Here is a 12,437-nt window from a genome sequence, read left to right as displayed (position 1 = left end):
ACCGTTTGAAAGCCCCTGGAGCAGAGATTCACTCCTGGACCCACTTCCCTGCCTCCTGGCAGACACCCAGCCCAGGGCCAGTGCCCCAGCCCATCTGCTGCTTGGGGTTATTTTTTTTCTTCTGATACAGCAGTGTGGCTGTGGGGTGGAATGCAAAGAGCCAACTTGCTCTTTCCTATCTAAGATACCTAAACACAAAGCAACCAACCATTATAGCCCTTGGATTTCTTAAGGGGATGGACTCCCTTCTCCCAAAAAGGAGAACCAGACTTGTTTCCTGCTGCTTCATCTGGAGCAGAGAGTAAACAAGCGGGCTCTGCAAAACTCCCTGAGCCAGGAACAGGTCATCTCCTCCCTGCAGCCCACCGCAGCACTTACTCCCCAGGTCTGTCCACAGCCCTTCAGCTCTCGGAGCCCTCCGACAACCTGAGCAGACAGAGCCTGTAGCTTAGCAACAGCCACCTCCAGCCGCCTTTCATCACCCATCACTTCAGGTGATGCAAGCGGGTATCCTGATGCTTTCCAGGGACCACAGCATGGAGCAATGAGGCAGATCCCCCTGGAAGGGGAGAAACCCTGGGGTGCACCGGGCTGCACGTGGGGCAGAGGCGCATGGGCTGTTGCTGCTGTACCCCAGACTCATCCTGCATGTAGCACACCGGGGATGCCACATTATTTCCTCTACAAATTCATGCCTGTTGTGTTCATCAGGTAAGCAGGGAGACAGAGGTGGCCGTCAGACCGCAGCCAGGGCATTTGCCGTTCTCTCAGACAGGTAGAACGCAGCATCCCCACAAACTCCTCATCTCTGTCTCAGGGCTCAGCCTGCAGGGCCCATCTGAAGGGGAAATCGGTTGCCATGGCCATGTTAGTTCCTATATCTCCTCTGAAAGCGTGAATTAGAGGAGGGTGATGGAAAAGCATCAGTGAAATGGGTCTCGGACAACTGGACTGAGAACCATCAAAATCACTTCACGTACAAGTCTGAGCTGGCACGAAAACCAAGCAGGGCTGTTTATTTTAACTTATTCTCCCAGAAAAATTTCAGTAGTCAGCTAAACATCATTTACTGCATAAAGAATGTGGTTAATAAACCCATAAATACTCCTTGGGCTGTAACCCTCCAGCAGCAGGACCCAGCACGGGCACATGCGCACATCCCCGGCACTGTGGGGGCCGCAGTACAAAGGAACACAAAGCAACAATAAAAAGCAGCAGCAAGTCAAGCCACACTTTGCATCTTCCCAGCAGCTGAGGAGAAAGGGGCAAACAACAGACTAGATCACCAGCTGCTGTTCTCCCCTCTCCTCAATCCCTCGTCCTCTGATGTGCATCACCGCCCACAACTGGATCGGCTCAGGGATTTATGCCTTGGCAGTTTAAGCAGCTCTGGACTATTACTTTCATGAATAATTTATTTTCTTTCCAGGTGAATTTTCATGCATTACCATGGACAAATTCAGCACGGGCCAGCAAATTAGAAAAGCAGAGCCAGCTCCTGGAGCATGACAGATTTGCATCCTGACCTCCGAGAAGTCATTTTTCTGCCCTGTGCCTCAATTTCTTCAACTATACAGCACAGTGCTGGGATGAGACACAATCAGCATCACCCAAATGTCTGACAGAAGCAGAACCTCACAGCTGGTGCCAGACAGTTTCTCCACTGTCATTAAGGCTATGCAGAGCTCAAGCATAGCTGTCTAAAATTGCCTAAAAATTCTTTTTCAACATACCAGCACAGAGAGCGTGATTCAAAGCACTTGGAGATGGCTGAGTATTTCTGTGGAGTGCTGGGCAGATCCTTCAGGAGAACAGACAGAGCAAAGACCTGCAAATTCAGCCCAGCTGTGGTCCCAGACAATGGGAACCAGCAGATCCAGCCAGCCAGCACTCTCAGCAGCAGAAATGCAAAGCTCTGCCCGAGCTCAGCTGCCTTGGCATACAAATAGTAGTTTGCTATTCTTCTCTTTCATGCTCTTTAAAGAAAATCAAGGTCAACCTGAAACACTGTACTCGCACCCTTCGTCTCCATCTCTCCAGCATCACCTGAATCTCACTAAAAAGCAATGCCAGCACTGCGCCGTAGGAGCTGGGAGCTGTCAAAATGTGCTGACCAAACACCCCCATGTGCTGCAGCCATGTTCTCCTCCCAGACAGAGGGAATTATCACTTAATTATACCAAACAAATTGGAAGCATTAAAATTTCTTTCTTAAATGGCTACATTAAAATAAAAATGAATGGTAATTGCTTTTCTATCAGAGGAGATGGCAGGCACAGCGCTGAGCCCACTCCAGGGTCCAGCCCTTACCCTTGCAGGACAGAAACCCCTGCTTTAAGAGCTCAGTAAGCAGCACAGCACCCCTTCACCCCCCGCCCAGGGTCTTTCCCAAGTGGTTATGGAGCACAGTTGGGCAGGGAGAGCCCCACAGCACCCACCAAGAGGGGGACAGGGCTCCGGTGGGACAGGGGGACCTCTCGGTGTGGGGGGCTGAGCTCCCTGTGCTCTAACACCCAGCTGCTCCCTCCAGGGAGAGGCCGTTCCTCACCCCGCAGGTTACATCAGGCTCATTTTCGAGAGCTCCCAGTTTAGTGGCATTTATTACCTGCAATGATTTGTGGTTTATAAAAGAGATACGCTGGTGGGTATTAAAGTGATAGACGAGCTGAACAGGGGAGAGAGATCTTGGTGCTGCTGAGTGCAGCTGCTTTCGCTTTCCTTTCCATCTCACCTCTCTCCAGGATTTAGAAGTTTTGCTGCTCTGGGTTTGAAATTCCCTCAGCTGCAGGGGGCCAGCACACAGCCCAGCTAGAGCCAAAAATCTCCACCCTCCAGCCATTGGGGTATTCTTTTGGCTGATGCACTACCCTAAATATTGCATTGCAATGCCACTGCATGAGCACAGAGCGAAAAGGGGTCCCATGTACACCTCTCCAAATTGAAGGAAATGCAAAAAGGCCCCAGAAGATGAAAAGCCATGGATATACTCCCAAATCTTCTATTTTTAATACTCATGCTGAGGATATCCATCCCGAGACATCACTGTACATACCCCCAGCCACACTTATGCGTAACACACTCCCTCCAGGGAGGAACTCAGGGCTCAGGAAACAGAGACACCTAATCCTCACCCAGCCCGAGGCAGATACAACTCACTACGAACTGATCCTGTACCACATTTGTCTAACTTGCTCTGAAAAGCCTCCAGCACTTCTGCTGCCCCAGCAGCACATCACTGCTGTGCCTCACAGAGCATCACCCGCCCAAACCCGCACTTCGGGAACAGTGATCGTTTTAGGGACACCACAAACATCCAGGAGACCACTATGCTTCTTCCTGGCATCCCATCACAAGTTAATTTGAGCCATATCCAGCTGACCCTCAGCTTCCCTGACTTCAGTAGCATGACCCCAGATTTCCATCACTGGATCTGGGGACGGGTCGGACCCAGGACACACATCAGAGCCCCACCAGGGGCTGTGCTCCCAGAACATCACTGCTCCCCATATTGTCTGCCAACTGCCAAACGCCCACATGTTCCTTGCTGTCACCAGGAGCAGGTTAAAACAGACACAGCCAGCCACCAGCCTGACAGAGAAGCCTATTAGAGAACCTACTGCCTTCAGAGAAAAAGCTCTTGTACTCACCCAAATGTCACGCCAGATAAACACGGGGCAGTCCTGCCATGTGCCAGCCAACGTGAGAAGAGGGGCTGCAAAGCCGAGCTGAAAACAGCCTGACATCCAGCCAGCATCACTAGCCAGAGCAGTAACAATTCCTGCTGCTCTGGGGATGGGCGTCACAGGGGAGGCAGGAACAGGGGCAATGATATGCTGGAAATAGCACACAAAAACTGAGAAGAAATTGTAGCTCCTGCTCCTCAGCACCAGGCAGGAGTGAGCAGCTTCATTTCAGCTCTGTCTTGGCTGCCTGCGCTTTATTAAATAAAGAGCAGGGAGAGATGACACAGCACAGACTCAATTAAGACAGCTAAAAGGAGATTCTAAAAGGAGATGATTCAGTGCAGGGAACCCATTTCTGTCCCAAGGAACAGTCATGGTACAAGGCCAGGAGGGGGGACACGGAGAGGAGAACCCCAGGAATTTCACCCGCTGCCAAGGAAGAGTGTCAGGCACAGCCCAGCTCTCCCCTGCCTGCTCCTGACTCTCTTCCCAGTGCAATTCCAGGTTACAGCAACACTCGGGTGCTTTCCCAGTGCTGCTCCAGGCACAGGGTCCAACACACAGTTTGGAGCAGGAACCAGCCCCTGGGAAGCATCAGCCCCCTGTGGCTCAGCTCTTCTGCTCCCAGTGTGACCCCAGAGCCCAGCTCACCCGCTCCAAGGGGCAGAGACGGAGATGAGCTGTGCCACATACGGGATGCCCGGGATGCTGCACACAAGGCCCAAGCACACCTCGCACCGGCAGCCTCTCCCGCGACCTTCGTACCTGCCCTCCCCAGGACTGGGTGCTCAGTTCATCCATATGGGGAAGCCACTTGCTCCCAGGTCAGCTGGGACCAGGGCAGGTAGGCAGCCCACATCTGCCTCTCCTCAAAACCCCGGAGGTAACTACCTGCAGCTGGAGCCACTTGTTAGCACAGGAACATCCCATATTGGCTAGAATCAGGGACTTTGTCAAAAAAACCAAAAACCAGCAAGTGAAGAGAAAGGACAGTAAACAGTGACAACTTTATGCTGTTTTCATCTACACTGGAAGCTAGCAGGATACAGCGCGTCTCAAATAACACATTGAAAAGTTTCAGATGTGGGAGCAGCACCTAAACCTCCCCATTAATCCCTGTAATTGAAGTGAGCTGCTTTTCCTCCTAGAAGCACATAAATATCATGGTGTAACCACCCTTTGCATTGTCAGATAAACATGAGCACAGCATGAGGCAGCTCTGTCCCTGTGGACTCAGGTACCAACCTTTGCTGTTAAAAAAAAAAAAAAAAAAGGCATCTTTATTTCAGCAAAGATACAGCTAGCAAGAAACAACATTCACAGGGGCAGATTTTTCCAGGCAGCTTTAAGTCCACATTTCCCCCTGCTCAGCACCCAGAAGGGAGCCGTAAATCCCTTCTCCTGCAGGGAGAAAGCTCACTTCTCTGCCACCCAAGAGAGCAGACTTTCAGAGGAGCCCAGCACCCCAAAACTCCATTGTACAGTAGTCCAGAGAGCTCAGCACCCCCACGGACACGGCTCTCTTCAAACCCTCACCGCTTATTTGAGGTTCTTAGTGGGATCAAGGTCTTTGGAAAAATCTGGCACCTTTGTAATGTCCCCAGCGTGGGAGAAGCCTGAGCTCCTGTCCCAAACTCACACTCTCATTTCTTGGTGACACTCAGAACAAGATATAGACAGCCTTTCTACAAGCTTTGACTATTATATGGTCCTAGCCCGCAAGGTCATGTAATACCAGGTCTAGGTTTTCAAGTAACTCCAACTTTAAACAGAAAAGGCTTTTAAAAAGCCTTTGAAAACTGGAGACTCTGGTGCCTTTACTTCTCTCTTGCTCAAACCCTGGCAGCTGAGGCTTTAAACAGAACATGCATGAAATTTTCAGTCTGGTATTTCTGACCTCTCTTCACACTGAATCAAGTTTCCTTGCCATAGTAACAGCTACCCAGAAAAATAACAACAAAAAAATCCACTAGTTCCCTGCCTTTCTCTGCAAATTACCCAGCTGGCAAAAGAGACTGTTTAGATATAAGGGAAGACAAAAAGCATTGCAATTATAAGAGAATTAATTGTACCAAGCAAAGAAAAAGCAGCAGCACTCACAAGCAGTTCATTCCATTCCTTCTGTTCCTGAGCATCTCTCTTTGCAGACATAAGTAGGGGCAGTTTGAACGTGAAGACAGCAGGCTCTGACTGATCTGACCTCCTCCCCAGCTACACCCCTTCCCCCCATTACCAGTCCCTTGAGATCATTTCCAGCCTCATCATGCCAAATGCAATTTCCTGAGATTGCTAATAGGAGGAAGGCAGAGAGGTCATGGAAGGAAATATTCCACAGCTAAGAGCACAGCAGTGGTGGATTAGAAGGATGCCAGGAGCTTTAGCAGGCTATGGGACAGGGAGAAAAGAGGTTTTGTTTTTTGGCACTTGTTAGCACAGGGAAAGAGCCCAGGCCATCCTTTTTTCCAGGGTGGGCTGAAGAATCAGCAGAACAAGGTAAGGTTTATTCACATCACAGTTTGTCTCAAGAGAGAGTGTTACAATTTCATCAAGAGAAAAGATAATCCACCTGCGAGACTGCAGGGTACCCCTTCCCCAGTCCGACTCCCAGCAGCATCCTGCATCCCCTCCCCTTGCCCCCACAGGCTGCCTCTGCTCTTTGCGCAAACAGCTTCTCTTTCTCACAGGTCAACTAAGAAGATCTTTTTCAAGCCCTGCAGTCTCGCTGGTTATGTTTATAAAGCTCCTGTTACTCTGTATTTAGGCTGCATCCCTCCGGAGGGAATGTGAAGAGCTTGGGCCAGATCTCAGCTGGGGGTAGCACAGCGCAGGCACCCATCGCTGCTGCCTGCCTCAGCTGCCAGGGCCTGGTCTGGGAGAGAGGCTGAAAAGATGGGATTTGGGGACTACTGGGGGGAGAAGAAAAAAAAAAAGTAAAGGAAAAAACATCCTCCTTAACCCACTTTTCGGGGAGGGAAACACAAACTCAAAGCTTTGTTTCTGGTTGCTCATTAAAAGCCTGGCCTGACACTGGGAGAAAGCTGTCCTCCTCCAAAGCATCCCCCTCCCACCCACCCCCAATAACCCGCTGACCTCCAGCGAGAAACTCCCTCCCTCCTGCCAGAAGAGCTCGGGAAGCACGGATATACTCACAGCTCCCGGGAAGCTGCGCCGAATCCAGGTAGAGCATGGCTCTCTGCTAGAAACGCTCTTCAACACCCAAATCCTCGGCGCCTGCGGAGCATCCCCCTCCTCCCAGCTCCCTCCCGCACCCTCCGTCCCTCCCGGCACCCCACAGCCCTGGCAAGGGGGATGCGAGCGGCGATGGGAGCAGCCAGGACTGGAAGGGCTGCGTGGGAAGGATGCGAGGAGAGAAAAAAAAAAAATCAGCATAAATTCAGCAGCCCTAATCTTCACCCTCCCAGAGATGTAGGGCAATTAAGAGGGAGAGTGTTTCCCCATCTGGTCTCTTCCTCAGTGCCGACAGCCGGGGGTGTGCGTGCGTGCGTGCACAGTGCATTACCAGACCCATACTTAAGCCTTTTATGGCTCCCCACGCTTGCACAGGATGTTCTGTAACGGCTGGTCCCTGCCTGCAAAAACAAAACTCCTAGGAAAGGGAAATAGATGGACAAAAAGAGGGGAGCAGGAGCTGAAAAGCAGGAGCTGCCTCCGAGAGGAGGCAGAGACCCAAACGCGCTGCTGCGGCATTCCCTGGGCTGCAGCGGGACCCACTCCGGGAAGAGCTGGGGGTCTGCCCCAGGCTGGGTCCCAGTTGTGGCTGGGAGCTGGTGGACCCCACGCTGCCAGAGAGAAGAGCCCAGCGCTGGTGCGCACATCTGATGGACACGCACCCCACGGGCACCCACCGTGGGGAAAACAAGGGCACGGCAGGGGCAGTTCAGGCAGCAGCAACCCCAGAGCTTCTGCTCTCTGCAACTCTGGCTCCAGGCGTCCCGTGAAGAGCACGCTTTGCTCTGAGGTTGCAGAGACAGCAGTAGGATGTAGGGACCTTTGGGCCCCGGTTTCCCAGCCTGCTGGATATCCCAGGCTTTCGCTTCCCTGACCTGCTTCTCCACTCTTCTCCTAAAAGTGTTGCAGAACAACTTTGCAGAAAAATCATTTCTAAGCAAAAGCCAAAAGAGAAAGATATTTTCGATGCATCTTCCATCGAGCTTCAAAGCTCCTCCCCAGAGACACATTTCCAGTTCAGCCCAGCAGATGTTTCTAATCCTTCAGGAACCCCCTGAGCTCTGAAAGTCCCTGACACCCCCAGAGATTTCTGCTCCTTTCAGCGTTGTGCTCATACATCTTTCCCCACCGGCACAGAGCTCCGAGCACGCATGACTTGGGGCACAGCCAGTACCCACACAGCAGCATCAGGTGCTCAAGCACTCAACAGCCTTTGAACCTGCAGCTTCCAGAGCTGCAAGAGTCTCCTATTTTCATCTCAGAGGGAGTCGCTTCTCCACTGGCCACTTCCCTGCAGCCCAGACCAGGGACAGTCTCCAGAGATGGCTGGAGGAGGTTTCCAGTTCAGCCCTGGCTTGCAAAAGCCCCTTGGTGTTGACCCCAATTCAGGCCCATAATGATCCAGAAAAGGTTTATTCTTGCCGATAGCTCATGCTGGTTGAGATAGGGAAGTACTTTAAAGCAGCTCTAGCCATAAAATAAGAAAAATGAGGAAATCAACAAGAAGTTGAGTCAAATGACTCTACATAAAGCAAATTGTCATCCCCTACCAGCTATTTTAATCTCCTGTTAGCTTTCCGGTGGGAGGATTCAATTTGCATTTAAATAAAAACCTCAAGCGCAGGGCCAATCTAACATTAAGATGTTCATTACAAAGGCATTTACCTCTTAAGAAATTTTAAGAGACCCCATCAAACTGGATTTTAACACAGGGGCTATTAGCAGTCTGGCATTATTGGACACTTAGTATTTTTAAGTTGTTATTATTTACCAGACTGGTTACAGATGAGTCCAGGCAGCTCTGAACTAAGGTTTCCAGCAAGCTTGAAAGCTCCCTACTTACAAAGCCAGGAGGTAAAAAAAACCCCCACACAGTCAAAAAACATCACAAAAAGTATTCTGGAGCCCCTGAAGAGCTGCCTGCAGAAAGCTCAGTTTCATGGGGGTAGGGAGGCATGGGGAAGGAAAGGGGAGGCTGCAGAACACAGCCAAGGGCAGGCTGGTGAGATGAACCGGTGGTCAAGCCACAGGGTTGGCAGCTCCTCTCTGTCCCCAAATTAAACCACGGGGCTCCCATGCTGGGCACCATCAAAGCAGCCTGGCAATGGGTGACCTTTATGGGTGATGGTGAAGGGGCTGTGACAGATTGCAGCTGGCCCTTGCAATCGTATTACACAGCCGTTTCCATTTTAAAACTGGTGATAAACTGTGGCTTACAAAACCCACTGAAACAGAACAGCAGGTTGGTGTTTCAAATCATTTGGATGCTCCTGCTTTGTGGGACCAGGACACTGGGTTTGGCCCCAGGTGGGTTTTTGGTTGGTTGGTTTAGATTTTTTTTTTTTTTGTGGGTTTTTTATTTGGTTGGTTTTGGTTTTCTACATTGCTGTTTGATCTCAAGCCCTCCATCTGCTTTTCGTTTTCCTTCCTGCTTTTTGTCTGCCCATTTCACCTGTTGTTTCGTGGCAGCAGTTGGGTTCCCCATGCTGTGTGTACAGCACCCGGTGAGTGGGGTCCTTGGGTCAGCCAGAGCCTCTGGCTGGTAGCAGAAACACGATAGATTGTGATAAAATAGGGAGCAGAGATGGTGTGACACAGACCAAGGCCCTGGTAGAGCTCTGCCAAAAAGCCTTGATAATCCTCATCCTCATAGTCCTACATATCTGATGCTAATAACTTATTAAAACAAATACTCTTTCATCTTCATAAGCGTTTAATTCACCCAGTTAAAAACAAAACAAAGTAACTCCAAAAAAAACCCCTTGATGACCTTTCACTGGCCAGTGTCATTTCTTAGATGAATGCAAGCAGCCTTACCTTCCCAGGATGAACAGTCTGCACCACGTCAACACCTGCAAAAAGACCAGAGAAATGAGAGATGAAGGCAGGGGAAGAGGGCGAGTTTAAATTGGATAAAAGCAGGGAGACAGGTACAGCAGCTTGGCCATAAAGCCCCAGGTGTTCTATCCCTGACACCCGACTTGCCTGGTGGATGAGTCAGACTTGACAGGCTGGAAAATAACTGTCTGTCTCGGAAGGACAGAGCTTACACAATGCGCTACAGAGACCCGAGCCCTCATACAAAGGCAGGCGTTGGCTTCGCTCAGCAGATGCTTTTTGAACAGTGAAAATTGCACAGCACTAACAACCCGGTGGCCAGCAAGCCCTTCCCACGGCACAGGGCTTGCGCTGGGAAGGAGGGAGGGACACACTCTGCTACCCACCAGCAGCTAGGGAAACAAACTCACCATCGCCTGGCAGCTAACGCCGCGAGGAAAGCGGAGTTTACCCTCCTCCCGATAGCATCTTTTCCTGGCAGTGTCTTGCTTGTCGCTAAGGAGACCTCTCGAGATAACTTGAAGAACTTGTAAGACAAGGAAGGCCCTGGCTCACTCCAGATTTGTGCCTCAAAAAGAACAACTTTTCCAGGCTGCTTGGAAATGATGAAGGAGGTGTCCCTGTTAAAGAAAAAAAAAAAAAGAAATAATAGTCCTGAAAACCTGTAGCAGTTTCCTGCAATTCAACATCTGTTTCCATGGGAACAGCAGGAGAGTTGCAGGAATTCCTGCAAATTACACAAATAAGCCAAACGGTAACATTTTTTTTTCTTCTTTCTTACCTGCATCACTTCAGGTTGAGCCAATTCAATCCAACGACCACTCTTGACCAGACCACTTCTCCCAAGTGCTTGGGAAAGGCATGTTAAACTGCAGTTAGCAGGCCAGGAGGTAAGAAAATAGGGGAAAAAAGCAGCAAAAATCAGCCCTGGAAGGCCAGTAAAAGGCTTTTGTTTCAGAAGAGATAGGATCTTGTAGATAAAGGGGAAAAACATGCAAGAGGTCCAAGAGCTGCCCACGCATATCTCCGTGCCAGCAGTGGCTGGAGCACACAGCCCTCCCGGCACTGCTGACCATGGGAGACCATGCTTTGGCACAATCAGTGGAGAGCAATGCTGTCTCTAGTCTCCCTGCATTCAGTCCTCCCCTGTCATTTCTTCCACAGATTTGGCAACCTGACAGTTAATTAACTAGTTAATTAATTAATTCTCCCTCCTGCAGGGCCCTGAGCTGGTTACAGTGCAGATAGTCACCTTAATATGTGGAGACAGCAGCCAAGAGCTTCAGGATCTCTCAATCAGAATATTTAACCCACAGGGAGAAGTCCACCAGCTGTGTCTGCCCATTTGACAAACACAGAGAGACATCATTTCAGGACAGACAGGCACTTTGAAACGACAGTTGCTGGGAAAAAAAACCAAAAAACAAAAAACCCCTGCACACACAGTAACATTCAAAATTAGCTACAGTTAGCAGAATTTCATCAGCAGCGTGAAAAAGCTTTAAGCTGTCTAACTAGTTAGGCTATGGATGCATCTGGCTTTGCATGCTTTTTATAAAAACAAAACATAAGTCTATGTTTATATAAAACTGAAAAAAAAGCTGTTTGTTCCCAGGAAGAGGGTTTATGCAAGACATAGCAGGGCTAGGCACAGCTGATCTCCACGCACAGTTACCAGAATACTGAAATAAAGCAGTGGTTTGCTGGTTATCACAAGCTGCATCTCTTCTGTGTTCATTAAGGGAGTGTCTGTTATAATGGAAGATCACATCTGCCTTCCTGAGCAGTCCAACAAGAGTCAATATATTCCAGTGCAGGGTACAAAGTGCCTTGGGTTTTCCGCAGACCACGTCTAGCTCTGAGAAAGAGATGAATGCCTGAGCAAGAAAAGGGACTTTGAACAGCGGTGTTTTGTTCTCTAGTCTTCAAAGGAAGCGAGGGTTAATCATTCATGGACCAGGCAGCAATAAGAGACAAGAGCAGACTGTGTAAAGAATGGATTTGAAAGGCGGGATGTGGGTAAAAAACGTCAGTGTATAATTCTGATTTTCTGTAAAAAAAATATTTTAATAGATTTTGGTGAATTAAGTCCTAATCCGCCCCCAAAAAATTTCATTTAAACTGCAGAGAACATTGTTTTTCTTTCCTTTGGGGGCTAAATGTTGAAGCATTTTGTGCTTTAAAAAGAAAAAAAAGACCAGTTTGAAAATGAAATGCTTTCAGAAGTCAAGATGCTGTTTCAAAGGTTGCCATAATGAAACACTCCAATTTCTCAGAATTCTTCTCTTTGTTTTGCTGATCCCCAAAGCTAAATTCATGGGCAAACATATCTGTAACAACATACTTTTGCCCAATTCTCCCTGGATTAAGAAGTTCTATTCTTGGCTTTATCACATGAGGCTTTTGTGACAAGTCACCAAAACCCTCCACGTGTCCATCCGCAGCAATTCATTTTGAGCTTGGCTGGACTGTGACTGCTTGGCAAGCACCTCCGACCAGCGTCTCCCCTAGATGTTCCCCTGCTCCTTACAGACTGGCTGCAAAATTGCTTCTGCACCTGCAAGATCTTAAGCACAGTTGTATGTAGCTAAAGGCCAGTAAAGCCAAGGGAAGCGATGAGTAGATCCTGAGCTGCTCAGATCGCTGCAGCAGCAGAGAAAAACCATCCCCAGAAAGAACAAGGCAGATGCAGAGGGAAGATGAGATTGCCTCACCCATCTAACCAAG

The 12,437-nt window shown here is 49.4% G+C and overlaps 1 protein-coding gene across 8 annotated transcripts in view; it reads right to left on the bottom strand.

Annotated features, from left to right (window-relative positions):
• Positions 1 to 12,437, bottom strand: part of KLHDC8A (kelch domain containing 8A) — a 33,981-nt gene that overhangs the window by 6,826 nt on the left and 14,718 nt on the right. For 5 of the 8 annotated variants that reach the window (XM_075056007.1, XM_075056001.1, XM_075056003.1 and 2 more), the window contains 3 exons: positions 10,492 to 10,579; positions 10,121 to 10,330; positions 9,690 to 9,724 (listed from right to left, as the gene is read on the bottom strand). The gene's annotated coding sequence lies outside the window, so the exon portion shown is untranslated. Of the gene's footprint in view, positions 1 to 5,783; positions 5,871 to 6,833; positions 7,196 to 9,689; positions 9,725 to 9,857; positions 10,039 to 10,120; positions 10,331 to 10,491; positions 10,580 to 12,437 lie in introns of those variants that run through there. The other 3 variants (XM_075056008.1, XM_075056006.1, XM_075056009.1) reach the window with 3 other exon arrangements.

The sequence above is a fragment of the Buteo buteo genome, chromosome 23 (assembly GCF_964188355.1).
Source record: "Buteo buteo chromosome 23, bButBut1.hap1.1, whole genome shotgun sequence".
NCBI lineage: Eukaryota > Metazoa > Chordata > Aves > Accipitriformes > Accipitridae > Buteo > Buteo buteo.
The sequence above is the reverse complement of the archived record's forward strand: the minus strand, read 5'-3'. Positions and strand labels throughout refer to the sequence as shown.